At 42.4% G+C, this 25,048-nt stretch overlaps 1 protein-coding gene across 2 annotated transcripts in view; it reads left to right on the top strand.

Moving 5' to 3' along the window:
* Nucleotides 1-25,048, top strand: part of si:dkey-34e4.1 (carboxyl-terminal PDZ ligand of neuronal nitric oxide synthase protein) — a 144,843-nt gene that overhangs the window by 60,151 nt on the left and 59,644 nt on the right. The window contains exon 1 of one of the 2 annotated variants that reach the window (XM_068012407.1): nt 1,504-1,605. The exons of the other annotated variant lie outside the window; for it this stretch is intronic. The gene's annotated coding sequence lies outside the window, so the exon portion shown is untranslated. Of the gene's footprint in view, nt 1-1,503; nt 1,606-25,048 lie in introns of those variants that run through there. 2 annotated transcript variants of the gene reach the window in all.

Raw genomic sequence — 25,048 nt, forward strand, 5'->3', positions numbered from 1 at the left:
CATCACCTCTGTATCTAAGGAGGTTTGGAAGATTATGGCCAGTGCTTCCGTAATGTCCATCCTTACTTCCCTCAGTATCCCCGGATGCATCTGATCTAGTCTTTAAGTACAGCCAACCTTTCTAATACCTCCTCTTTATCAATTTTTAGCCCATCCGGTATCTCAACTACTTCTTTCACTACGACTTTGGCAGCATCTTCTTCCTTGGTAAAGTCAAATGCTAAGTATTCACTTAATACCTCTGCCTCCATACATAAATACTCTTTTGGTCCCTAATCTGCCCTACTTCTTTTACTACCTTTTTACTGTTTATGTGCCTATAGAAGACTTTTGGATTCCCTTTTATGTTGGCTGCCAGTCTCTTCTCATACACTTTGATACGCTTATTTCTTTTTTCACGTCCCTTCTGAACTTTCTATTTTTAGCCTGGTTCTCACTTGTATTATCAACCTCACATTTGTCATAAACACCTTTTCTGTTTCATTTTACTGTCTGGTCATGGGTGATAGATGAACAGGGCTTGCTGCAAAACAGGAAAGACAATTCTGTCTAACAAACCCATCTGAAAGAAAAAGCTTTCCCCTCTACATAGTTGTGAGTGAAAATCCTAATTTAGTGAAAAAATTGACTACACCCAGTTTTCATCTTAATAACGATCTGAAATCATGGGACTTGTATAATTTCTTGAGAAGTGGTTCAACAGTTGTTTTTACATTAGAGAGTCAACTGTGCTCCCAGTTCCTAGCAGGCTAACTTTGTTTTTCAGTTGGTCTTAATAAATCCAGCAAGTCTAGATTAGGGGATATACTACTGGCTGCACTCTGAAGCCAATGCCAAAGCAGCTACAAATTGCAATGAAAACTGACCATTCTTTTGTTTGTTTTGGATAAAAAAAGAATTTCACCCAGCTTGTCTTTCCAGTGACTGAGGGTACCCCTGCCGCTCTAATCTAGTGTCAGATGAGCTTCCTTGTTTTAAGACCCCTTCAACCAAGGATTTATCTGAAATCAAATGATTTTTATTAATGATGTAGAACATGTAAGGGTGTATGGAGATTCAACTGAAAACTAATTGGAATGAAATGGAACCATTTTTAAAGTGTGTGTATATATAATATATATAAATATATATTTTTGTGAGCTGCTTTATGAAACCATCCATCATCTGTTAAAATTATTGATTAACCTATTAAAAATATTGGAGAGCTTTCAACTTTGTTCTTTTCAGTTTGTTGTGTTGGTTTGGTACCAGTTTTTCACAGCTATGGGAAATGTGATAGTGTTATATTTCCTTCAAGGTTATTTGCAAACGCTCTCTGGTCACTATCGAAGTATAGTTTGCCACCAGGTTGGCAATGGATACAGTGCCGTTGGTGCAAATCTATTGAGGGATGAGGAAAAATGGAGTCATTCATGTTCGGTTCACAATTGATGATCTCAGCACTTGTCAATTTTGACGATCAGTTATGCAAAACGTTCTCTTTGCCCCTCTCCCTAGAGTCAGACTAAAATACATCTCTTGTGACAGTGCAGCAGTGACTGATGTGGGACTGTTTTACAATCTGTGGAGTACACGCTGAAATATTCAGAAAATCAATACACGCAGGTAATGGGGTAGATAGAGTAAATTAGGAAGTATTAGCACAAGGATATTGTGTGCTGCTAGAGTCAACAAGTTCTTCTGTGCCAGGATTAATTAAAGACATTTGAAAGAGATTTTGAGACACCTTTTGATACAGTACAATGGGAGCCGGTCAGGTTAAGTTCATATCTAGGACAGCAATTGGGTAAATTTGTGTTTCATACTAAGTTAACAAAAGTGGATTTAAAATATTCTTTGCATTAAAGGTACTTAGTGCCTGAATGAGGGACCTGGCATTGGGAAGGGGGCGAGGGGTGGGCTTGCTGAGAGCCACCACACTGCCCTTGCTAACAACCCACCTACCCCGCGAACCCCACCTCACGTGACCCTGCCCACTCTGACCTACCTGTGGCCTGGGTCCAGCGCTGCTCCTGGGCCTTGGGTATGTGCTCCACTGGCAGTAGCCATTGTCGCCACGGTGGTGCTGCTCAGTGAAAGAGCTGCCAGCCTCTGATTGGCTTTCAGCTCTCAGAAGGCGGGACTTCTATCGCCAGGGTCCTTGATCCCCATGGAAGACCCACAGCTGTCCACTTAAGTGCCTAATTGGCACTAGATTCGGCGGGCCTCCCACAGAAAAGGCTACACAGTGTTCTCAGTGCCATTTTTTATGGATGTCGAGACCTCCGTCGCCAAGATAAAATCCTGGCCTTGGTTTTTATTGGTCTTATGTTTGGAACAAACAGCTAAATGCATTGAACTGGCTTGGTGTATTAGCATGCTTGCATCCTGATGCAGATTAATATCAAACCCACTCGCAGTTACTCCTCAGACCCGCCAATTATTTTTGCTAAATTTACAGGTAGCAATTGCAGGGACAAGAGCCAATTGTTGGTATTTTGTCCTTTGCCTCCACTCCACTGCAGGCCTGTTGAAACTTGCACAGAAAACTGGGTTTCCATTTTCTGAATTGAGTTCCAATGGAGAGCTCTGATACCAGATGCAAATAAATATGTGCAAATACGAGGAAAAAGTCAAGGATTTAGTGAAGGACATTAAGCCCCTCAAAGTTAATTCTTTTAGTAATCCTTACTAGCAGCCAAATGCCTTTTGAATGCCATTAATGTAAACATAGGGAGTGCTGAATGGAAATTGTTTTCTTTTTGCTAACTTCCAATTGGTATATAAGGTAAAAAGTCTTAAGATTCATTTGTTTGTGTTTTGTTTTCAGGAACAGTGATTGTGATATTTGATCCCTTTGACGGGAATCTGTGGACAATGGGGCAGGGGGGCATCACTTTTCTCTAGGAATTTCACATCATTGTGTTCACAATCTAACATGGCAATCTGAGTCCACCTGACCTGATCTAGCTTGAAATGCTGGAATCTAAAAGGTTGTGAGATTAGTGCAGTGAAAATGAATACTTTTAGTTTGTAATTGGTATGATGTGCTGGAGGCAGAGAGCAGTCACTGCACCGTTTCTACATTAACACTGCTAAGCTGAGCCACCCTTAAGATTATCCCATTTAAAAATCACCACTCTGGGGGAAGAGACGCACAGGACACAAAATTGCCCTGAGGGAAAAAAAATTCTGCAAATGAAAAGCTGAAATACAGAAAAAATGCTAGAAATACAGAGCAGATTCATCAGAACCTGAACAGAAAACAAGGATACAGAGCTTTCATCAGAAGGGGAAAAGGAGAGAGTTCCTCCTGGAACTGAGGTGACAGAGTTCCTCGCAGAATTAATCAGAACAAAGAGAAAGAGGGCAAATGACAGTATCTCCTTCCTAAGCCAGGGATTGTGGAGGGCGGCGCAGTGGTTAGCACCGCAGCCTCACAGCTCCAGCGACCTGGGTTCAATTCTGGGTACTGCCTGTGACTGCGTGGGTTTCAGCCGGGTGCTCCAGTTTCCTCCCACAGCCAAAGACTTGCATGTTGATAGGTAAATTGGCCCAAGTATAGGATTGGCCCAAGTATAGGTAGGTGGTAGGGGAATATAGGGAAGGTGGGGATGTGGTAGGAATATGGGATTAGTGTAGGATTGGTATAAATGTGCGGTTGATGGTTGGCACAGACTCAGTGGGCCGAAGGGCCTGTTTCAGTGCTGTATCTCTTAATAAATAAATAAAAAGGCTAATAGTTCTTTGACATTTCTCTTATTAAGCAACCCTTCCAAGAAAAATCGCATTGGCATCTTCTAGTTATTAAAATGTCATAGTGCTGTGAGCAGGGGAGGTTTCTTGTGGTTCAGTCTGTAGTGGGTTTGCTTACACATTGCCTGATGACACATTTTAATAGATAATCCAGTATAAATAGAGAGCTGTGTTGTCTTTGACTCTTGGCTGTCCAGTGTTCTATAACACATGAATGTTTCTTGTGTATCTGGATAGCTGTCTTTAGGGATGCTGGGTAATGTGGCTGGGGTCTAAATGGTCAACAGAGAGAAAGAGGGACCTTTTGTCTAATTGGTTTTACTGGTCTTCACTCAACCCAGGTCCCAGCAATGAAAGTCCCCAGATTTGTTAGCTTTATTACCACTTTCTGGAAGAAGAAAAACACTGATAATTGAATATTATCTTCTTATTATCTTATTCTTCTTATTTTTCCCTTTTCATTAACTATTGGATTTGGGACCACTTGAGCTTTGCTTGATCGTCTCGTGGCTCAGAATGGAACTTTTCACAGAGGTCTTGGCACAGGTCTTTGTATTTTGCCTCTCTCAGGAGCTGTGGAGGGGGTCAGAGAGGATTGGCTCAAAAGGGATGGAGTCAGCCAGGGTGGGGAAGAATACATATAGGCCTGATGGCCTTTTCTTACAAAATTGATGTGAGGGAAATTACCCCCACTGGTTGTAAGAGAGGTGAATGGATGGGATTTTATTTTTGGGGTAATGTTGAATATTAAATAGATACAGATGGGGAAAATAATTAGTGCCCATCCTAAAGTCCCCATCTGACCATCTAATATCTAAGGATGGGAGAGGGGGAACTCTATTAATTTCAGGGGGATTGAAACTGCATCTGGCTATTTATTCTAGATGAACGTTTACCCCAGTTGGAGTGGCAAGGGGAATGTAACCATTATGCCAATGAATTCTAGTAGCTTCAGGCCTCACGTGAGCCACAGTATACCTTTTCTTCAGAAAAGCTCAGTAAAATAATTTGAGATCTGCAGAAAAAATCAGTACCATCTACTTTGATTTGTAAGGGTTGATATCTGAAAATAGCAAAATGCACTGATATTTTATTCATGGATTAATTTATTGAAGCTCTTCTGGCTGAGATTGAGAGAACTAATTTTATATCTGTAAACCAGATAGGTAAATGAAAGTTGGTTGAGAAGTTCTGGTACTGAAGGATCTTTCATTTTTTTTATACCCACCTCACCTCACCTCACCACCATCGACCAGTCCTAATATAATATCTGTCTTTCTTATATTCAACAAAGCATAAACATGATCATAATTAAAATACTATTTTTTTACACATACAGTGCTGTCAAGCCCAAACAAATTTTATTCACAGTTTTTTCATCAGGAGTTGTAAGTATAACTCAGCTCGTCAAGTTCTTTTCTTCCCCCTTCCTTTTTTTTCACATGTCAGCTTTGATGGTAAGTTTAGGAGACTCATGGTGGACGGCATCATTTTGTCCTTGCCTGGTCTACATGCACGCACATTTCCAGCAAGGGTGACTGGCTACCAGCAAAACTGAAAAGCCTGGCTGACTTTCCTTCCTTGAATGCAAATAGCAGCCAATTGTAGCTCCTCTTCATCTGGGGATCGAAACTTCAACCTTCTAGGTCTTCGTGGTTTGCCAGCTGTCTTGGCTGGCCTCTCACTTTCCGGCCTCCCATCTTCCGCCCACTGTAAATTTAAGGTCCTACAAATATCTGCTGCTCATATCCTAATTCACACAAATTCCATTCTATCATCACTGTTGTACTCATGGACCTACATGACCAGCTTCCGGTCCAACAACAGCTCAATTCTTAAAATTCTCTTCCTTGTTTTCAAATCCTCTCAAGGCCTCACTAGTGCCATTTCTGTAATCTCCCCTAGCCGTACAAACCTCCAATAGCTCTGCGCTCCTACAATTCTGGCCTCTTGTGCATCCTTAATTTTAATCACTCCACCATGATGTCAGTTGCCTAGGCCCCAAGCTCAGGAATTCCCTCCCTAAACCTCTCTGCCTCTCGCTCATCCTTTAATATGCTCCTTAAAACCTACTTCTTTGGTTAAGCTTTTGGTCATCTGCCTAACATCTGCTATGTGGCTTGGTGTCAAATATTTATTTATTTTATTTAGAGATACAGCACTGAAACAGACCCTTCGGCTCACCGAGTCTGTGCCGACCAACAACCACCCTTTTATACTAACTCTACAGTAATCCCATATTCCCTACCACCTACCTACACTAGGGGCAATTTACAATGGCCAATTTACCTATCACCTGCAAGTCTTTGGCTGTGGGAGGAAACCGGAGCACCCGGCGAAAACCCACACAGTCACAGGGAGAACTTGCAAACTCCACACAGGCAGTACACAGAATCGAACTCGGGTCCCTGGAGCTGTGAGGCTGTGGTGCTAACCACTGCGCCACTGTGCCGCCTGGTGATAATACTTCTATGAAACACCTTGGAACATTTTACTGCACTAAAGGTGCTATATAAATGCAAGTTGTTGTTGTAGTGTCTATCTTTAGAAAGTCTTAAGTTAGTCCAGTTAATTGGTGTCACTGTTCTGGCTTTCTTTATTCTATAAAGTCAGTCAGGTTTTGAATATCAGTACGCATTATAATTATTTGTGGTTGGTGCAACTGCCTATCTATCGTACTGGACAGTTTTCAGGCAACCAACTCTTATTAAACTCCAGTCAAATGCCACCATATAGAAGGCGAGTTCACACCGTGGCAGGTGGTGAAGCTTGGACTTGTTAAAGGGGTGCAATTCTATTTTAAAATAAAAAACAGAAAAGTGATTTCCTCTGTGACAATTCTGTAATGATAAAACATCGACTAAAATCACCTATCTCAAAGCCACCCTGTCCTTTCTGTCATGCGTGGGCGGAGCTGTGATGAAATAAACAATGAAATGGAAGAATTATAAATTAAGTCACATATAAATCAACCAAAACCACAAGAACATGGACACTTGAACCATAATCAAAATGGAATAGTGGTCAGGTGACCCCTCCTGTATTGGAAATCCACAAACCGGTCTACAAGGAAACTCGTTAACCTCATCTGAAATAGCTCTGTGGAGAACCCTTTTGAAATTGGAAAGAGCACTTTTGCATATTAATGACTCTTACCAACATGAATGAATTAACAAAGGATCCTGGGAACAGATGTATGCATAGCCCAAACCAAAATTGAATAGGTGTGAAATAGCACCATGTTAATAGAATGGTCTCCATATAGACATCAATCGATAGCCATGGTCTCCACATCCTGGTCCATTATGTGGTCACAGTAGGGGAATGGGCCATGTGTCTCCTAACAGAAACTCTAATGTGATGAATTTTCACCTTAAAAAGGTAACCCTCTGGAGAGGGAGGGAAGTGATCGTGCCAACACCTTCAGAAAGCAGTCCAGCCCGGGGCTGTGAAAGGGATCCAGCCAAGCAAGGAAGAAGTTATGCTGCTAATTCTACACTTCAGCTTGCTGCAGCAGAGAACTTAAAGTGACCACCAGTTCCAGTCTGAAGCTTTAAGCACCAGAAAATCTACAACACCTCAATAAGTTCAAGACTACTTTAAAAGAGACTGTCCTCCTGAGAAAATTCAACAAGTTTACCATAAACCACAAACACCTACCTAACTTTGAACTTTAAACGATTTACCCGTTTCCTTCATCTATCTATTCTTGTGTGAATGTGTGTGAGTGAGGTTGTGACCATTTCGGGAATTGTATAATAATAAATTGTTATTTTTTTAACCTACAAGATATCCTGTCGTGTGTCTGTTTATTTGATCTGAGACATTCAGGTGCTAACACAGCATTTTAACAAAGCACAATTGCAGTCAGTTAGGAGGTGAACAGTAGGAACCACCCACACCCCTTTCCACCTGTCCGTAACACATGATGGATTTTGCTCGTTACTAATTACAACTGGCATTCTTCTGTCTTTTTCATCAAAAGAAGAATTTCAGGCCCGAGGTTTGTTTTAACTCCACAAGTCTTTCGGTTGTTGTTCACAGTAAGTGGAAAACTGCAGATCTTAGAAATTTGAAAGTGAAAAAAGAAAAAAACTTGAAATACTCAGCAGGTCAGGCAACATCCATGTAGAAACAGTAGTCCTGCTCCTCCTGTTATGAACAAACCTGTCTTGCAATGTCCTTAAGCAGGCAAGACTGCCAGGGAATACAAATAATTCCCTATATTACAGGAGGCTGGCACATAGTCCTACAATGTGACAATGAATGGTTGTCCACTGGTTCCCCCAGCTAATGTATCCCTAGAGCTTATTGGACAGTAACAGGTTGTACAACTTCCTGGAAGAAGTGGAACCTTTTATGAATAACTTGGCAATGGGACCAACTATTTGCTAGCTGGATCATATCCAGACAGCTGCAGTGAGGGTTTGCTGACCTTTGAGCCATAATCTAAGGAAGGCACTTTCAGATGCTGAGATGTTCCGAAGAAGGGTCACTGACCCGAAACGTTAACTCTGCTTCTCTTTCCACAGATGCTGCCAGACCTGCTGAGTGACTCCAGCATTTCTTGTTTTTGTTTCAGATTTCCAGCATCCGCAGTATTTTGCTTTTACTTTCAGATGCTGAGCAGTTGTGCTGAGCAGTTGCCCAGAAACTGGGAACTTATTATTAATAGAATATAGGAGTGGTTCTGGATCTGTTATGACTGCATTGTCTGAAGCAATAAATAATCAATTAGCAAACTACATCCAGTAGAAGTAGATGGAGAGGAGGAATGGACAGAAACAAAGCAGGATGTTTATACTGTGTGCTCCCAGCATAATGGTTTGGCTTTCCAGCTGGTGACTGAAATGATGTGATAGATATATAAATTCTGGGAGGAAGTGCACAATACAATAGAATAGCAGCGAAAGACATGCTCTTGTGATCATGTGGCTGAAGCAACCAATCAGGAGAGCTCTCCTAATAACATTCAAATAGTTTATGTTGGTGGTGATTGAGGATGTTTTTTCCCTACTGTCTTTTCCCTGGACCCTGGATAGTGTGAGTGTGTTTTGTCTTGTGCTTTACCGAGGCCCTGTCTATTGTTTTAGCTAAGCTTAAAAAAAAAACTCCTTTTGAACTGAATATGTACAGTACATCATTTTATTTATCCAGCATGGCCCTCATAGCAGTTCACAGTAGAAATCCTGCTAAACAAAGATTGATGATTTTATGCCCCAGACCTCATTTCCAAGTGCCTAATGCCATCTAAGTGGCTCTCGCTGCATATTGGAGTATTTCCTCTCGCTTGTTATGCTGTAAATATTTGAGTTAGAAGTTGCTAAAACTCCTGAAATGTGACATCATTCCAAGCACTTGCTCAGACAGCTAACACCAGTAATATAAAGGAATAGGATGCAGCTGATGATGTTGAAACATCTTTAGCAGAACTGCTTCAGCATGAACATCTGGAAAACTGTCTACACGCACAGCAGAAGAATAATGTCATCACAACAACACCACGTAAAATGAATTTACTTAACTTAATGACCTCACTGAAGTTTAAGAAAAGAGTAGCGTCTTTACCCATACCCTCACATGCAGACCAAAATCCAGACACCAACCTTGTGTATAAGTCACTGATTGTACATTCCTGATATGAGAACAGTTGTGCCACGCTTTGCCTTTTGTATGAGCGTACTTGTCCCTGTATACAAATGGAGAAGAAAGTGTTGATGACAAAGTGCCTTCTCTGATACTGCTTCACTTAACAGGATCGCTCCAATTCTTTTCTTTCATGCAGCCTGAATGCAGTAATTGCTCACAAAATTATCTGTTGAATAGGATCATTTGAAAGATATTAATTTGCTGCTGGAAGCTGTTGCTGACAGACTGCAGAAGGACTGTGTTGTGTAAACTAATAAGCATACAGATTGCCATCTGAAGGCAGTGTACAGCACTGTACCTGTCTGCAGTCTGAGTGCAGTATGTAGTCCAGTAACTGCAGTCTACGAGCAGTGTACAGTGTAGAAACTAGCTGGAGTCTCACCTTGTACAGCACTGTATCTGCCTGCAATCTGAGCAGTGTACAGTGGACTAACTACCAGCAGTCTGAGAGCAGTGTACAGTGCAGTAACTGTCTGCAGTCTGAGAGCAGTGTACAGCACAGTAACTGTCTGCAGTCTGAGAGCAGTGTACAGTGCAGTAACTGTCTGCAGTCTGAGAGCAGTGTACAGCGCAGTAACTGTCTGCAGTCTGAGAGCAGTGTACAGTGCAGTAACTGTCTGCAGTCTGAGAGCAGTGTACAGCGCAGTAACTGTCTGCAGTCTGAGAGCAGTGTACAGCGCAGTAACTGTCTGCAGTCTGAGAGCAGTGTACAGTGCAGTAACTCTCTGCAGTCTGAGAGCAGTGTACAGTGCAGTAACTGTCTGCAGTCTGAGAGCAGTGTACAGTGCAGTAACTGTCTGCAGTCTGAGAGCAGTGTACAGCGCAGTAACTGTCTGCAGTCTGAGAGCAGTGTACAGTGCAGTAATTGTCTGCAGTCTGAGAGCACTGTACAGTGCAGTAATTACCAGCAATCTGAGAGCAGTATATTGTGCAGTAATTGTCTGCAGGCTGAGAGCAGTAGCAGTAGCTGCCTGGATATCCCCAGAGTTGATTGTCAAGCATTATTTTCTCCTCTGACTTGTCTCGTCACACAACTGCTCTTGGCATTAATGACACTTATGGAGCAACATCCACTCTAGAGCTTTGATCACAGTTCATTATAATTTAAGAGGGCAGGCACTGAATTAATGATGAAACACCTGAATTTAATAGATCCTTCCAGCCCATCTTAAAGTGGTGTCAGGCTCTGCAGCTGGCTAATATTCATGATGTTTTCCCTTATTTCTGGAAAGTAATCAGCATCCCGAAATATAAATACTCATACTCCGTTATTGGGCTGTTTAAAATTGAAAGATCTTTAGCATGAACATGCAACTTACAGCGAGAAGTTATTTAAAGGAGTAACTGTCCTGTTACTAGTTGTTTCAGTTTGCTGTATTTGGAAAATAGGAACTTTATTAAATGGGAGTTCAAATCACAATTATTCTCTTACCATTTTTATCCCCTTCAAAGTGAGTGATGGCGGTGCTCGGACACTGAACACTTTCCATTTCAGGTACCATTATCACATCAAGTTCCCTGCCCTCAGCCTCATCCTTACCCTTACCCTTAGGAGCTCATCCCCTACTGCACCGATGCAATATAGTTCCATTTCCACAGTCAATATTCTGTGGCTGATTTAGTCCAGATTTTCAGCTAGCTTTATGCTACATGCCAGTGTTCTCTTGATTGAGATGCTCTAAACTCTCAGTTAGATAGAAAACACAGTTTCAGGATGGGCTTTTGAGCTCCAATCCTAGACCCATCAAACCTGGGATTGCAGGTTCAAATCCAACCTGTCCTGAAAGGGTGAATGTTTCCAGGAATTTGGACAGTCTTAATCTCACTTTTGTTCCTCTTTCAAAGCTTCTTGGTCAAAATTGTTTCTTGAAACTAAACATCCACTTCTGGTGTTGAAAGGGATCTGTATTTGGCTAAGAATATGTGGGGAAGGGATAAGATTTCCTTCAGTTTCCACCTCTTAACAAAATTGTAATTGTTTTCTATCAGATTGGACATCTGATTGCATTAGAAATCTTTTCAATATGTTTACGATGTGGCTAAGGCATAGTGATCAAAGGAAATCTTTTGCTCCTCCTCCCCTGGCCTGTGAGAATATATTGTCACAGTGTCAATATATTTAATGATCTGGCCAAGTAACTTCAAAACGTAGGCTGGGATTTTCCTCTTCAGTGGTATTGGAAAAGCCTGGGAGATGCTTCTGATTGCTAATGTCCTATCCACATCAGGACCAATTCTGTGGAGATGGGGCCTGTACAGGCCAGACAGATTGTACCTGAACAGAGCTGGGGCAAAAGTCCTTGCGGGGTGATTTCTTGGTGCTATTTGGGCTGGGGGGTGGGGGGGGTGGGGAGCGGGTGGTGGTGTTAAACTGACTTGGCAGGTGTATGGGAACCAGGAGATCATATTTGAATGGAAAACTAAGGTGCCCAGAGAATTGGGAGAGACAGATAGCCCAAGAGTAGGAAATAGTAAGGTATTAGGTGGACTCAGTGTATGAGGGAATTAATAAGGTCTAAATTAGGTTTACTGTGCATGTGTGTGTGTATGCACGGTGTGATAAATAAGCTTGGTGAGCTGCAGGTGCAGATAGCCAGATGGAAATATGATGTTGTGGCGATAATGGAGACCTGGTTCAAAAAAGGGCAGGGCTGGGTACTAAATATTCCGGGATACAAGGTGTTCAGGAAAGAAAGGAGGAGGGATAGCAGTATTAATTAAGGAGAACATTACAGTGCTGGAGAAAGGGGATGTCCTAGAGGGGTCAAGGACAGAATCTCTTTGGTTAGAGCTAAAAAACAATAGAGGTACCATTACATTGCTGGGTGTATGTTAGTATACTATAGGCCACCAACTAGTGGGAAAGATATAGAGCAACAAATTTGCAAGGCCATTGCGCGCAAGAGTTTCTAGAGTGTGTTCAGGAGAATTTTCTACATCAGCATGTTTCCAGTCCAATGAGGAAGTAGGCATTGCTGGATCTGGTTCTGGGGAATGACGTGAGTCAAGTGGATCAAGTGTTAGTTGGGGAACATTTAGGGGACAGTGGTCATAGTATAAGGTTTATGTTGGCTATGGAAAAGGACAAGGAGAAATCCAGAGTAAAAATAATTAATTGGGGGAGGGCCAACTTCAGTGGGCTGTGAACGGATCAAAGATTGGCTGACAAAACTGTAACGGGACAATGGGCTGCTTTTAAAAAGGAAATAGTTCCGGTGCAGTCAAGATACATTCCCACAAGGGGGAAAGATAGGGCAAACTGAACTCACTGCTTGACAAAAGAGATAGGGAGTACAATGAAGCTGAAAAACGGTGCATATGACAGATGTCAGGTAGATAATACAATTGAGAACCAGGCTGAATATAAAAAGTTCAAAGGGGAAGTGAAAAAACAAATAAGAGAAGCAAAGAGAGAGTATGAGAAGAGACTGGCAGGTAACATAAAAGGGAATCCAAAAGTTTTCTGTAAGCATATAAAAAGTAAAAGAGTGGTCAAAGGAGGAGTAGGGCCAATTAGGGACCTAAAAGGGGATTTGCTCATGGAGGCAGGGGGCATGGCTGAGGTATTATATATGAGTAATTTGCATCTGCCTTTACCAAGGAAGAAGATATTGCCCAAGTCATAATGAAAGAGAAGGTAGTTGAGACACTGGATGGGCTAAAATTGATAAAGAGGTATTAGAAAGGTTGCTGTACTGAAAGTTGATAAGTCACCAGAAGCGGATGAGTTGCATTCAAGGATACTGAGTGAAGTAAGGGTGGAAATTGTGGAGGCACTGGCCATAATCTTCTAATCTTCCTTAGATATAGGGTTGATGCCAGAGGACTGGAAAATTACAAATGTTACACCCTTGTTCAAAAGAGGGTGTAAGGATAAGCACAGCAACTTCAGGCTAATCAGTTTAACCTTGGTGGTGGGAAAGCTTTTAGAAACAATAATTCAGGACAAAATTAAGAGTCAAATGTGGATTAATTAAGGAAAGCCAGCATTAATTTTTTTAAGAGCAAATTGTTTTTAATTGACTTGCTTGAGTTTTTTGTTGAGATGACAGAGGGTTGATGAGGGTAATGTGGTTGATGCGGTATACATGGATTTCCAAAAGGCATTTGATAAAGTGCCACATAATAGGCTTGTCACCAAAGTTAGAGCCCATGGAATAAAACAGACAGTAGCAGCATGGATACAAAATTGGCTGAGTGACAGGAAACGGAGTAGTGGTGAACAGTTGTTTTTTGGACTGGAGGACAATATATATAGTGGGGTCCTCAGGGATCGGTGTTAGGACTCCTGCTTTTCTTATATATTAATGACCTTGACTTGGGTGTACAGGGCACAATCTGAAAATTTGCAGGTGACACAAAACTTTGAAGTATTGTGAACTGTGAGGAGGATAGTGATAGACTCCAAGAGGACATAGACAGGCTGGTGGAATGGGCAGACAGATGAAATTTAATGCAGAGAAATGTGAAGTGATTCATTTTGGTAGGAAGAATGGGGAGAGGCAATATAAAATAAAAGGTACAGTTCTAAAGGGCTTGCAGGAGCAGTGGGACCTGGAGGTATATGTGCACAAATCATTGAAGATGCAAATTGAGAAAGCAGTTAAAAAAGCACAAGGGATCCTGGACGTTATAAATAGGGGCATAGAGTACAAATGCAAGGAAGTTATGATAAGCCTGTGCTTTAACTAGAGTTTTGTGTGTAGTTCTGGGCACCGAACTTTAGGAAGGATGTGAAGGCTTCAGAGTGGGTGCAGAAAAGATTCACAAGAATGGTTCCTCGGAGAAGAGAGGATTGAGGAGGAGATTTGATAAAAATGTTCAAAATGGTGAGGGGAGAAATAGGAGAGATGGGGATAAATTGTTCCCATTGGCAGAAGAATCGAGAACCAGAGGACACCGATTTAAGGTGATTGGCAAAAGAAGCAATGGTGACGTGAAAAAACGTTTTTACGCAGCGAGTGTTTTGGATCTGGAATGCACTGCCTGAGAGTGTGGTGGAGGCAGGTTCAATCATGGTTTTCAGAAGGGAACTGGATAATTATCTGGAGAGGATTTGCAGGGATATGGGGAAAAGGCAGGGGAGAGGGGCTAGGTGAGTTGCTCCTGCAGAGAGCTGACAGCGTCACTATGGGCTGAATGGCCTCCTTCTGCTGTAGCCATTCTATAATTCTATATAGTTTTGTTAAGAATTGGCAACTGGAGGGAATCTTATCCCTTCCCCACAGATTCTCAACCAAAAGCAGATTCCTTTCAACATGAGGGAACATCCAGTCAGAGATTTACCATTCTTTAATTTTATTTATGGGCTGGAGTGTGAAATTTCCCGAGAACTGCTCTGGGACTGCTAACGTAGACATTCAAGGCCATCTTTCCAACTCATTAATGTGAAGCCAGGAAAAGAGTTCCAGGTCAGCTAGGAATGATTCCAGCACCCACTCTCTTTATTTCCTCTCGTGTATTATCTGCAACAAACTCTCAGATCAGTTTTACTAGCTTCACAGTGCTGTAAGATGCCTTATTAATCATGGTGTGTTTATTAAGGGCTGACCAGTGATGCATTAGGCAGCACAGAGCAGCTGCTGTCTAGTTTAAAACTACAGACACTCGGCCTTTTTTGTTCACTTCTTCAGGAATGAACATCTTTCACCATAAGTTGATTTTGCTATTAGGATGATTAGCCTTTTTTCCTTTTTCACAAAATGCCCTGCAGCATGTAACTTGGATCATTATTTTAATATGTCTATACAGATACACTGTGCTGAGCATTCAATGTTATTTCTCATGTACGTCTGGGGTGGTTCAAAATGATTCACTTCCTACCTCACTGAAACTGCTTTGTGTCACCTGCCCGAGGGCTCCTGTTGGAGATGGGAAATGAGTGACTAATTCACATTAATGACCCATCGTACGCAATGGTGTTCTCCAACTACCCCCCACGGTGACCTTTGGTGTGCCGCGACAGCCTTTATTACTGAACAAGTGCCCATGTTTACAGCCTCCAATGTATGTCCTGTAATAATACTGCACACTGGCTTCAGGGCTAACTGCCCATTTTGTGATGATTTACAGTTCTGAACAAAACAAAAGAAGTGAGTGAGATTGTTTTAGGAAACCCAGCATGGTCCCTGATCAAAAAGGCAGCCTTTGTAAGTCACATTTATGTGGTTTAAGCCCAGTCACACTTCTTGACCCAGTGGAAAGGGCAGCCTGTGTGAGTGACCTTTATATATCTCTAATCCAGATCCCTTTCCCAGTTCACTTGTGGAAGTGAGATTTTAACCCTGCCTGTTACAGTGGTGAACTATTTCCCCCCCCATTTCCCTGCCTTCCTTGAGCTCTTCGCAGCATTCCATGAGGCTGAACACATCATTTTCCAACACCTCTCCTCCGTGGCACTGCCCTTATGTTCCTTTCCTACTTATCAGAAAGCAGCATTTCTTGCCATATCTTCTCTTCCCTTTCCTGTTCTGTAACCTCAAAGGTTCTTGAGGATCTGCCTTTGCTTCCCTCTTCTTCCTTATCTATTCACTGCCATTCCGCATCATCATTCACGAGCACGGCATCGGCTACCTCACGTATGCTGATGGTACCCAGTACTTCAGTGCTTCTCTTGACTCCTCAGCAACTTTTATGCTATCAGATTGCTAGGCCAACATCAAGTCCTGGATGTCACCATTAAAGACATTGCCTTTGACTCCCTCCACATGCTATGGTTTTCGCTCCTTCCCTGCCTCTCCCAGGCTGCATAAGTCAACTCCAGCCTTGAGTTGAGTCTCAAACTCCACATCCTATCCATAATCAGGACTGTGTACTTCTATCTCCACAATGTCACCTCTATCCACCCCAGTCTCAGCCCCTCTGCTGCGAAAACCCACTGTCACTTACATGACTGTTCCAATATTATGTTTCCACTGTCCAGAAACTTTAATCTGTCCAAAGCTCTGCTGTAATATTCTGTCCTGCTTGCCCATCACATCCACCTTGCTGATCTACACTGGCTTCCCAGCACATATATAATCCTGTTCTTGTGTATAACCCTCTCCTGATATTGCCTCACCTAAGTTTACAGTTTCATCCAGCCTTGTTTCCCCTCCTGAAACGTCTGTTACTTTGTCTTTGGCCTTTTTTGCATCCCTGCTTCCTTTCAGCTCAGCACTGGTGGCAGTCTTCAGCTGTCTCAGACCTTTTCTTGGGAATGCCCCATCTCTAAAGCCCTCATCTTTTTACTTCACTTTTAAAGCTCTTCTCGAAATCCAGCTTTTTGACCAAACTTTCCATGACCCTCTTAATCTCTCCCTTCCTAGTTCGGCTTCTGTTTCCCACCATATTTTGTGAAATACCTTGAGATGTTTCTTTACATTAAAGACAGTATATCAATATAAGTTGCTGCCACACACGGTTCCCCAGATGAAAGGGTGGAGCCCTGCTTGTGTGTCTGCTAATGCTGTTGTATTTCCAGCTAGGAGTTCTGAGAGTGTCAAAGGTTGCAGCATAAAATCTTGTGAAACAAGAAAATAGCATTTTGGCCTGATAAGTCTTTTTAAATGCGCACATCGCGGAAGTGATAATAGTGGCAAGGGAATCACTGAACATGGTGTGGTGGTCAGGAGGAGACTCTGTGGGTTGTGAGATTTGTTCAGTTCAAGTAATTACAAACACAACCAGCAGTTCTCCAACTCCTATCAAAAGGACGGTATTTTCCGAAAAGAAAAATAATAAAAAGTGTCTTGATTTGGTGCTGCTGTGACAGACTGGGACATCGCGACAAACTGTGACACATGGTGGAAACACAATTTCATAGTAGTGGTTCTACACAAGTTGTGTTCCTGACCTCAGCCAGGTCATTAGCGATAGGTAGAAGCTGGGGCAATTGGTCCAAAAAGCTGTTGAAATTAAACATTTATACTGTTATATATTTTTCCTTTTGTGAAAACAGTGCCCAGTTTGCAATAGGTTGAAGACTGCTGGGTACAAAAGTCATTATTTGGATTCCACAACCCACAGTGCCTCTCTCTGACTGCCATATTATGTTTAATTAATGCTTGCTGATACTTTCTCTTCCTTTGAGTGTACATACAGTGTAGGATGAGTCAAGTCCACCAGACCTGTACAGACAATTCCTTAAAAGTTCAATCCATTGTTGTCATTATGATTTCAGCAGAGCGTAATGAGGGTGTGCACCTTTTAGTACTATATCCACTTGCACAGTGAAAAACACTCAGTAATATAATTCTAGCCCTCTGAAATGTGGCTTGAGTCTGGGGTGCTATTTATATAAAACCAGGGTGAGGTACTGGTGATACCAAGCCTGTCACTGATGCTTGAAGTAATGTGAGTGATGTGATGCTTTAAGAATAGTGCACAAGTATTTGATGTGTGTTGGCTTAGCTGCAATTTTCCCTATAGTGTATGGGTTATCAGTACAGTGCATAAGTTACGAACAATTGTTAGACTAAGCCTTTCTTTAATAACAACTGAGGCTATGTTATCATATAGGGACCATTTCCAATTTATTATATCCAAAAATGCAGCAACAGCCTTGAAAATGTGGTTGGCTACAAGATCAGCTTTCCCTGTGTGCACTTGAAAGAACTACACCCAGAATTTTGTTGCTGAAGGTACCACACTGCCACAGGTTCTTGGATCTATTAACATCAGAAAGAATTTTGGACACTTAAAAAACAAAAGCAGAAATTAGTGGAAACTCTCAGTGTCTATAGAAAGAACAGGCACTCGGCTGTTTATGTGGAAGTATCAATGTAATGTAGCTTATAACATAGTGAGGGTTATCTTCAGCTTTCTCTGCTCGTCAGCTGCCAAGGCCCTAAGCTCTGGAATTCCCTCCCTAAACCACCACACCTCTCTATCTCTCTTTCCTCCTTTAATATACTCCTTAAAACCTACCTCTTTGACCAAGCTTTTGGTCATCTGCCCTAATATCGCCTTATGAGGCTCAGTGTCAAATTTTGTTTGATAACGTTTCTATGAAGCGCCTTGGGAATGTTCCATATTATGTTAAAGGCATTATATAAATATGTTGTTATTGTTCTTGTTAATACCTCTTGCCAGTTTATTTGTTGTATCACTTGTCACAAACTGGGAAAGAAATGATCCAGAACAAGCACTTGCTGAACTCTGGCTTCACAGTCGACTATCTTGTTCTGTGATCTGCTGATGGTTGTAGCTCTTATGTCTTTAAATGAGACTGGCAATTGGAAGAATCACTTGCATTTCCTTCCTTCTGAGTGTCTATTGGCACCACTGGTCAGCCAGTGATTTGGAGATGGGCTGGAACTGATAACAGGACCCACAGCAAGCAGGTTATCTTACAGCAAGCAGAGTCTACTTAAACAGCGTACTGCAGCAAATAGTCCATCGAGTCTTTTTAAAAAGAGTCTCGACAAACTACAGCAAACAGAAACTACAGCTACCTTTCCCAATAAAAGCAGGGTGATTTCTCCAGCAAAATGCAGTGAGTGGCAGATAATTACATACAAATTATGTGCATAAAGTCAATTCCAGTCACTTACAGCATAAGAACATAAGAATTAGGAGCAGGAGTAGACAATTCAGCCCCTCAAGCCTGCTCCGCCATTTAATACGATCATGGCTGATCTCATCTCGGCCTCAACTCCACTTTCCTGCCCGTTCTCCATAACCCTTCAACCCTTTACTAATTAAAATTCTGTCTATCTCCTCCTTAAACTTATTCAATGTCCCGGCATCCACCACACTCTGGGGTAGTGAATTCCACAGACTCACGACCCTTTGAGAGAAGTAATTTCTCCTCATCTCTGTTTTAAATCTGCTAGCCCTTATCCTAAAACTATGACCTCTTGTTCTAGATTGCCCCACAAGAGGAAATATCCTCTGTACATCTACTTTGTCAATCCCCTTAATCATCTTATATACCTCGATTAGATCTCCTCTCATTCTTCTGAACTCTAGAGAGTAAAGGCCTAAACTGCTCAATCTCTCTTCATAAGACAAACCCCTCATCTCTGGAATCAATCTAGTGAACCTCCTCTGAACTGCCTCCAATGCAACTACATCCCTCCTCAAGTAACGGGACCAAAACTGTACACAATACTCCAGGTGCGGTCTCACTAATGCCGTGTACAGTTGCAGCAACACTTTCCTACTTTTATACTCTATTCCTTTAGCAATAAATGCCAAAATTCTATTTGCCTTCCTTATTACCTGCTGTACCTGCATACTAGTTTTCTGTGATTCATGCACGAGGACACCCAGATTCCTCTGCACTGAAGCACTCTGAAGTTTCTCTCCATTTAGATAATAATTTGCCTTTCTATTCTTCCGATCAATATGGATAACCTCACACTAATCCACACTAAACTCCATCTGCCAAATTTTGGCCCATTCACCATATCTAATTGTAAATTTCTTATTTCTTTGTTGCAACTTACTATCCCACCTATTTTAGTGTCATTTGTAAATTTGGCTATAGTACCTCTATCCCTGCATCCAAGTCATTAATATAGATTGTAAATAGTTGGGGCCCGAGGGCTGAACCCTGTGGCACCCCACTAGTTACATCTTGCCAACCAGAAAAGGACCCATTCATCCCACTCTCTGTTTTCTGTTGGTTAGCCAATTCTGTATCCAAGCTAATAAATTGCCCCTGACCCATGTGAACTTGTGTATTAACCTTTTGTGCGGCACCTTATCAAATGCCTTCTGGAAGTCCAGATATACTACATCTACAGGATCCCCATTATCCACTTTACTTGTTACATCTTTAATCGTTATTATCTTTACATAATTAATAGCAGTGTATTGACGTGATAGGCGTGATTGACGAGGGAATTACCCAATCATTTCCATTCTGCCCAGGAATAGTGGTGTCACTCTATACAGCCTTACTTTCAGTGACTTGCTTGAGGCAGAGCCGATTTTATTTTTGCAATCAGTAAAAATTTTGCTTTTCGCAGCTTAGTAGCTATAATGCTGAGCCAGGTTTCAATTAAGGCTTCACTGACTCATAGCTTTCTCCCAGATGTGATGCTGTGGAAAATGCCTACTGCTGATATTGGTGGCAATTTCCATTTTCAAGACTATCCTGTGCCATCTTGGTTAGTCTTTTCTTTTTTTCTATTAATTCGAACTCATCCACGCCATCATTTTACTGGAGATATTGTAAGTCTGAACTTTGGCTGATTTATCACTGCAGGAGAGAGGGAAGAGAGAATGTGAAAGTCAGCTCTCTCTCCTTCTGTAGAAGCCAATTGGGCCACAGTCAGCCACAACTCGTATGTGGCTTCACAGAGCAGTTTTGAGGATATGTGTGTGTGAATATTGAAGGGTAGCAATGTTTTATCCTCCTGACCAAGGAAGTTGGTGTGGAAAATGGGTGGTAAATAGAAGATGCTGAGAAGGTAGGCGAAGAAAAATCTCTTCACAATAAAAGTGGTGAGGAATCAGAAATGTGGATAATGAGCTGATCTGACAGACGTTTTAAACCTATGCTTTAACAGTGTGAAATCCATTAACCATGTGTCTAATGTTTATTATTTCAGTAAGGTTTCAGATACTGTGGCCCTGTGAATCACATGCCCTCGTCCATACTGTGTTGTTTAAAGTTACCTGGGGCTGCCTGTGCTCTTGGAACTGTGCCTCAGCAAGAATCAGTGACTCCAGGGGTGAAAGAGCAAAGTAAAGGAAATAATAGATTTATGTACAGCAATTCATAGAGGCTTGAATGATAATTCTCTGTGAATGTGTGCCCTGATTAGCTTAAAACACATTTAGCCCCCATGAAATGCAGCAATTAACTGCGTTTAACCAGTTTAACACATCACTGCATTGATTGATATTACTGGGAGAATTATTTTTAGCTACTTTCCTTGCAGTGCAATTGATACCTGCAGAGGCTGATCCTTTTTCCATTAACACTGACTCCCCAGGGCTCTGTCTTCTGTGTTGTTGCTCCTTCATATCCAACATCTCCTCCATTCATCATCTGACTCTATTAGTTCTTTGGCTAATGATTCCTCTTTGTATTCATCAAATTTCCTTCAGATTGCATGTCTTCATTGCTCACAAAATCCCCAGTCCCCTCAGTGCATGACTGAATCAACACATTTGCATGGTTTTCATTTGAGGAAATGAACATTTTGTTTCTTTCAATCCTTCAGCTCATTTGATCTGTCTCTTTTAATTCTAAATAGTAGATCTAAGCTCTGCAGTCCTGCCACATCCAGTCGTCAATGGTGGTGGACAATTAAACAACTAACAGGCGAAGGAGGCTCCACAAATATCCCCATCCTCAATGATGGGGGAGCCCAGCACATCAGTGCAAAAGACGGGGCTGAAGCATTTGCAACAATCTTCAGCCAGAAGTGCCGAGTGGTTGATCCATCTCGGCCTTCTCCTGAGGTCCCCAGCATCACAGATGCGAGTCTTCAGCCAATTCGATTCACTCCCTGTGATATCAAGAAACGGCTGAAGGCAGTGGATACTGCAAAGGCTATGGGCCCTCACAACATTCCAGCAATAGTACTGAAGACTTGTGCTCCAGAACTGGCCGTGCCCCTAGCCAAGCTGTTCCAGTACAGCTGCAACACGGGCATCTACCCGACAATGTGGAAAATTGCCCAGGTATGTCCTGTACACAAAAAGAAAAGTGGGGCAAATCCAAGCCAGCCATTACTGCCCCATCAGTCTACTCTCAATCATCAGCAAAGTGAGGGAAGGTGTCGTCAGCAGTGCTATCAGACGGCACTTACTCAGCAATAACCTGCTCACTGGCACTCAGTTTGCGTTCCACCAGGGACGCGCAGCTCCTGACCTCATTACAGCCTTGGTCCAAACATGGACAAAAGAGCTGAACTCAAGGGGTGAGGTGAGACTGACTGTCCTAGACATCAAGGCAGCATTTGATCAAGTGTGACATCAAGGAGCCCTAGCAAAACTGGAGTCAGTGGGAATCAGGGGGAAAACTCGCCGCAGGTTGGAATCATACCCAGCACAAAGGAAGGTGGTTGTGGTTGTGGAGGTTAGTCATCTCCGTCTCAGGACATTCCTCGGGAGTTCCTCAGGGTAGTATCCCAGGCCCAACCATCTTCAGCTGCTTCATCAATGACCTTCCTTCAATCACAAGGTCAGAAGTGGGGATTTTCGCTGATTGCACAATGTTCAGCACCATTCATGACTTCTCAGATCTGAAGCAGACGGTGTCCGTATGCACCAGAACCCGGATAACATTCAGGCTTGGGCTGCTAAGTGGCAAGTTACATTTGCACCACACAAGTGCCAGGCAATGACTATCTCAAACAAGAGAGCACGTAACCATCTCCCCTTGACATTCAATGGCATTAACATCGCTATCAACATCCTGTGGGGTTCCCAATGACCAGAAACTGAACTGGACCAACCATATAAGTACTGTGGCTACAAGTCAGAGACTGGGAATTCTGCAGCAAGTAACTCACCTCCTGACTCCCCAAGCTTGTCCGCCATCTACAAGACACAAGTCAGGAGTGTGATGGAATACTTTCCACTTGCCTGGATAAATGCAGCTCTAACAACACTCAAGAAGCTCAACACCATCCAGGACAAAGCAGCCCTCTTGATTGGAACTCGATCCACCACCTTCAACATTTACTTCCTTCACCATTGACACACACTGGCAGCAATGTGTACCATCTACAAGATGCACTGTAGCACTCACCAAGTTGCCTTTGGATGCTAATTCATGATTCTTGTTTTTTATGCTGTTGAGGCGCTCTGAGTTATCTACTTTTGGTGAAGTCTGCTGCCTTCTAGCACCTGACACCACTTTCATTGATATTGATATTGTGACCATTTGGGGAGGGGAGGTCTGTCATCTGTGGCTAGAGCTTTTTGATCTTTGTCCAATATTTTGCCCTTGTCTACTGAAGGCACTAACTCCTTGCTGGGATAAGGGCCCATTGTAGTTCCCATGCCCCTATAGAGCAGTCAACTCAGAACCTAACGGGGATCAAACCCAGAATATTCATGACTTTTACGGCTCAGCTACTCATCACCTTAACCAGCTGAGATGTCTAAGTGCTTGGAAACCTGTAATTTTTCTGGACAGTCCCCTGAGGAGGTACCGAAATCCTGATTGGATGAATTGTACGCTGTGGAGGTCTAATGGTGAGTATGGCCTGCTGTAAGTTGACTAAAGTGACCGAGGAGGTGATTTGATCCCAACGGTGTACACTTCAGCGATCTGTGATGGTGTAGGAGTGTATGAATGCAGGATTTGTGCTATGAGCTCCCAAATAGGGTGAGATTCAAATAACCTAGTAACTGAACACTGAACAGCCACTACAGTCTCTTTGAAGTGCTTCTTTTAACCTTGGTGTCAACACCAACTCCCAGTTAGTACATTTTCAGGCAGATAATGCAATCCCAAGAGGAGGTTGCTAAGCAATGATTAATCTGAATTAGGAAAGGCAAGTTTGTTCATGCTGAGCTCTCCCAGGGAGGTTACACTCTGACACGGGAGAGAAGATACTGCTTTTGGTAATTTTTTTTAACAGAAAGGAATAAAGACTGGCCAAGTTTTGATGTGCTCGGTCATATTATCTGATGTCTTGAGCTATCCTGTGCGTTCTAACCCTCTGTTATCTATAATAGCTGCTGCTGCCTCCCAGAGTTCCTCCTTCAGCTGGAAGGACAAGGGATGGCATTTCTCCAGAGCCAGTGTCAGTTTGTGATTACCCTAAATAACAACAGTGACTGCACTTTCAAAGAAACAAGGACAAGTTAGCAGGACTAGGTGGGCAAAATGCACATCTGCTTTCGTCAAAGCAGAGAACTGCCCTGAAAAGCAGGTCTGTCCAAGAACTGAGAAAGACTACGAAGCTGAGGTGGTTTGATCCAAGTCTGAGCTATTCCGTATTCGAGCTGTGAAAGCTGGAGAATGAAGGGAGCGCCTGTGTCCCTGGCAGACTGGGGCAGTGTTATTCAGTTCTAGTTTCAGACGGTATTTCATCACTTCCCAAAGAGCAGCTTTCCCAGATAACCTGGTCAACATTCATCCCTCAACGAAGCCGCCCCGCACCGCAACCCCCCCCACACACCCTGCCCACAAAGGAAAGGTAACTAATGAAAAGTCATTTATCTCATTGCTGTTTGTGAGACCTGGCTGTGTGCAAAATTGGGTGCTTGCATAACAACAGGGACAACTCTTCTTCAAAAGTAGTCCATTGTCTGTGAAGTACTTTGGGATGCCTGAGGTTGTGAAAAACACTACATACAATTGCAAGCTCTTTCAGACTTATTAAACCTAATTTGTTGACTTTGAGTGAGTTGCCTTAACAAAGCTCTGTATGGTGCCGCTGCAAGCTCGTGAATGAACTTGCCTGAGCTGTCGAAATTAAAAACTGTGAACAGTTCAACCTCCAGAGCCTGGTCACGTTATCAACTGCTGACTAAATCAATACATCTCTCACAGGGTTGATCTTGCTGAAGCTTGCAGTGGGGAAAATAATTTGACAGTCTTTAAAGGAAGAAAGAAATGGCTTCTAGCTGCATTAAGTAGCCCTTATCTTGTACTTGGTCTTTTTATGAGCAGCAATTTGAATAAAGATGTGGGTTAAGGAGGAGAGGAAGATGAAACGATAGTGCAAACTTGTCACCCAAGAATAAGTGAGCTAACCAGCGTGAAATG

This window comes from Heterodontus francisci, chromosome 32 (assembly GCF_036365525.1).
Source record: "Heterodontus francisci isolate sHetFra1 chromosome 32, sHetFra1.hap1, whole genome shotgun sequence".
Classification (NCBI taxonomy): Eukaryota; Metazoa; Chordata; class Chondrichthyes; order Heterodontiformes; family Heterodontidae; genus Heterodontus; species Heterodontus francisci.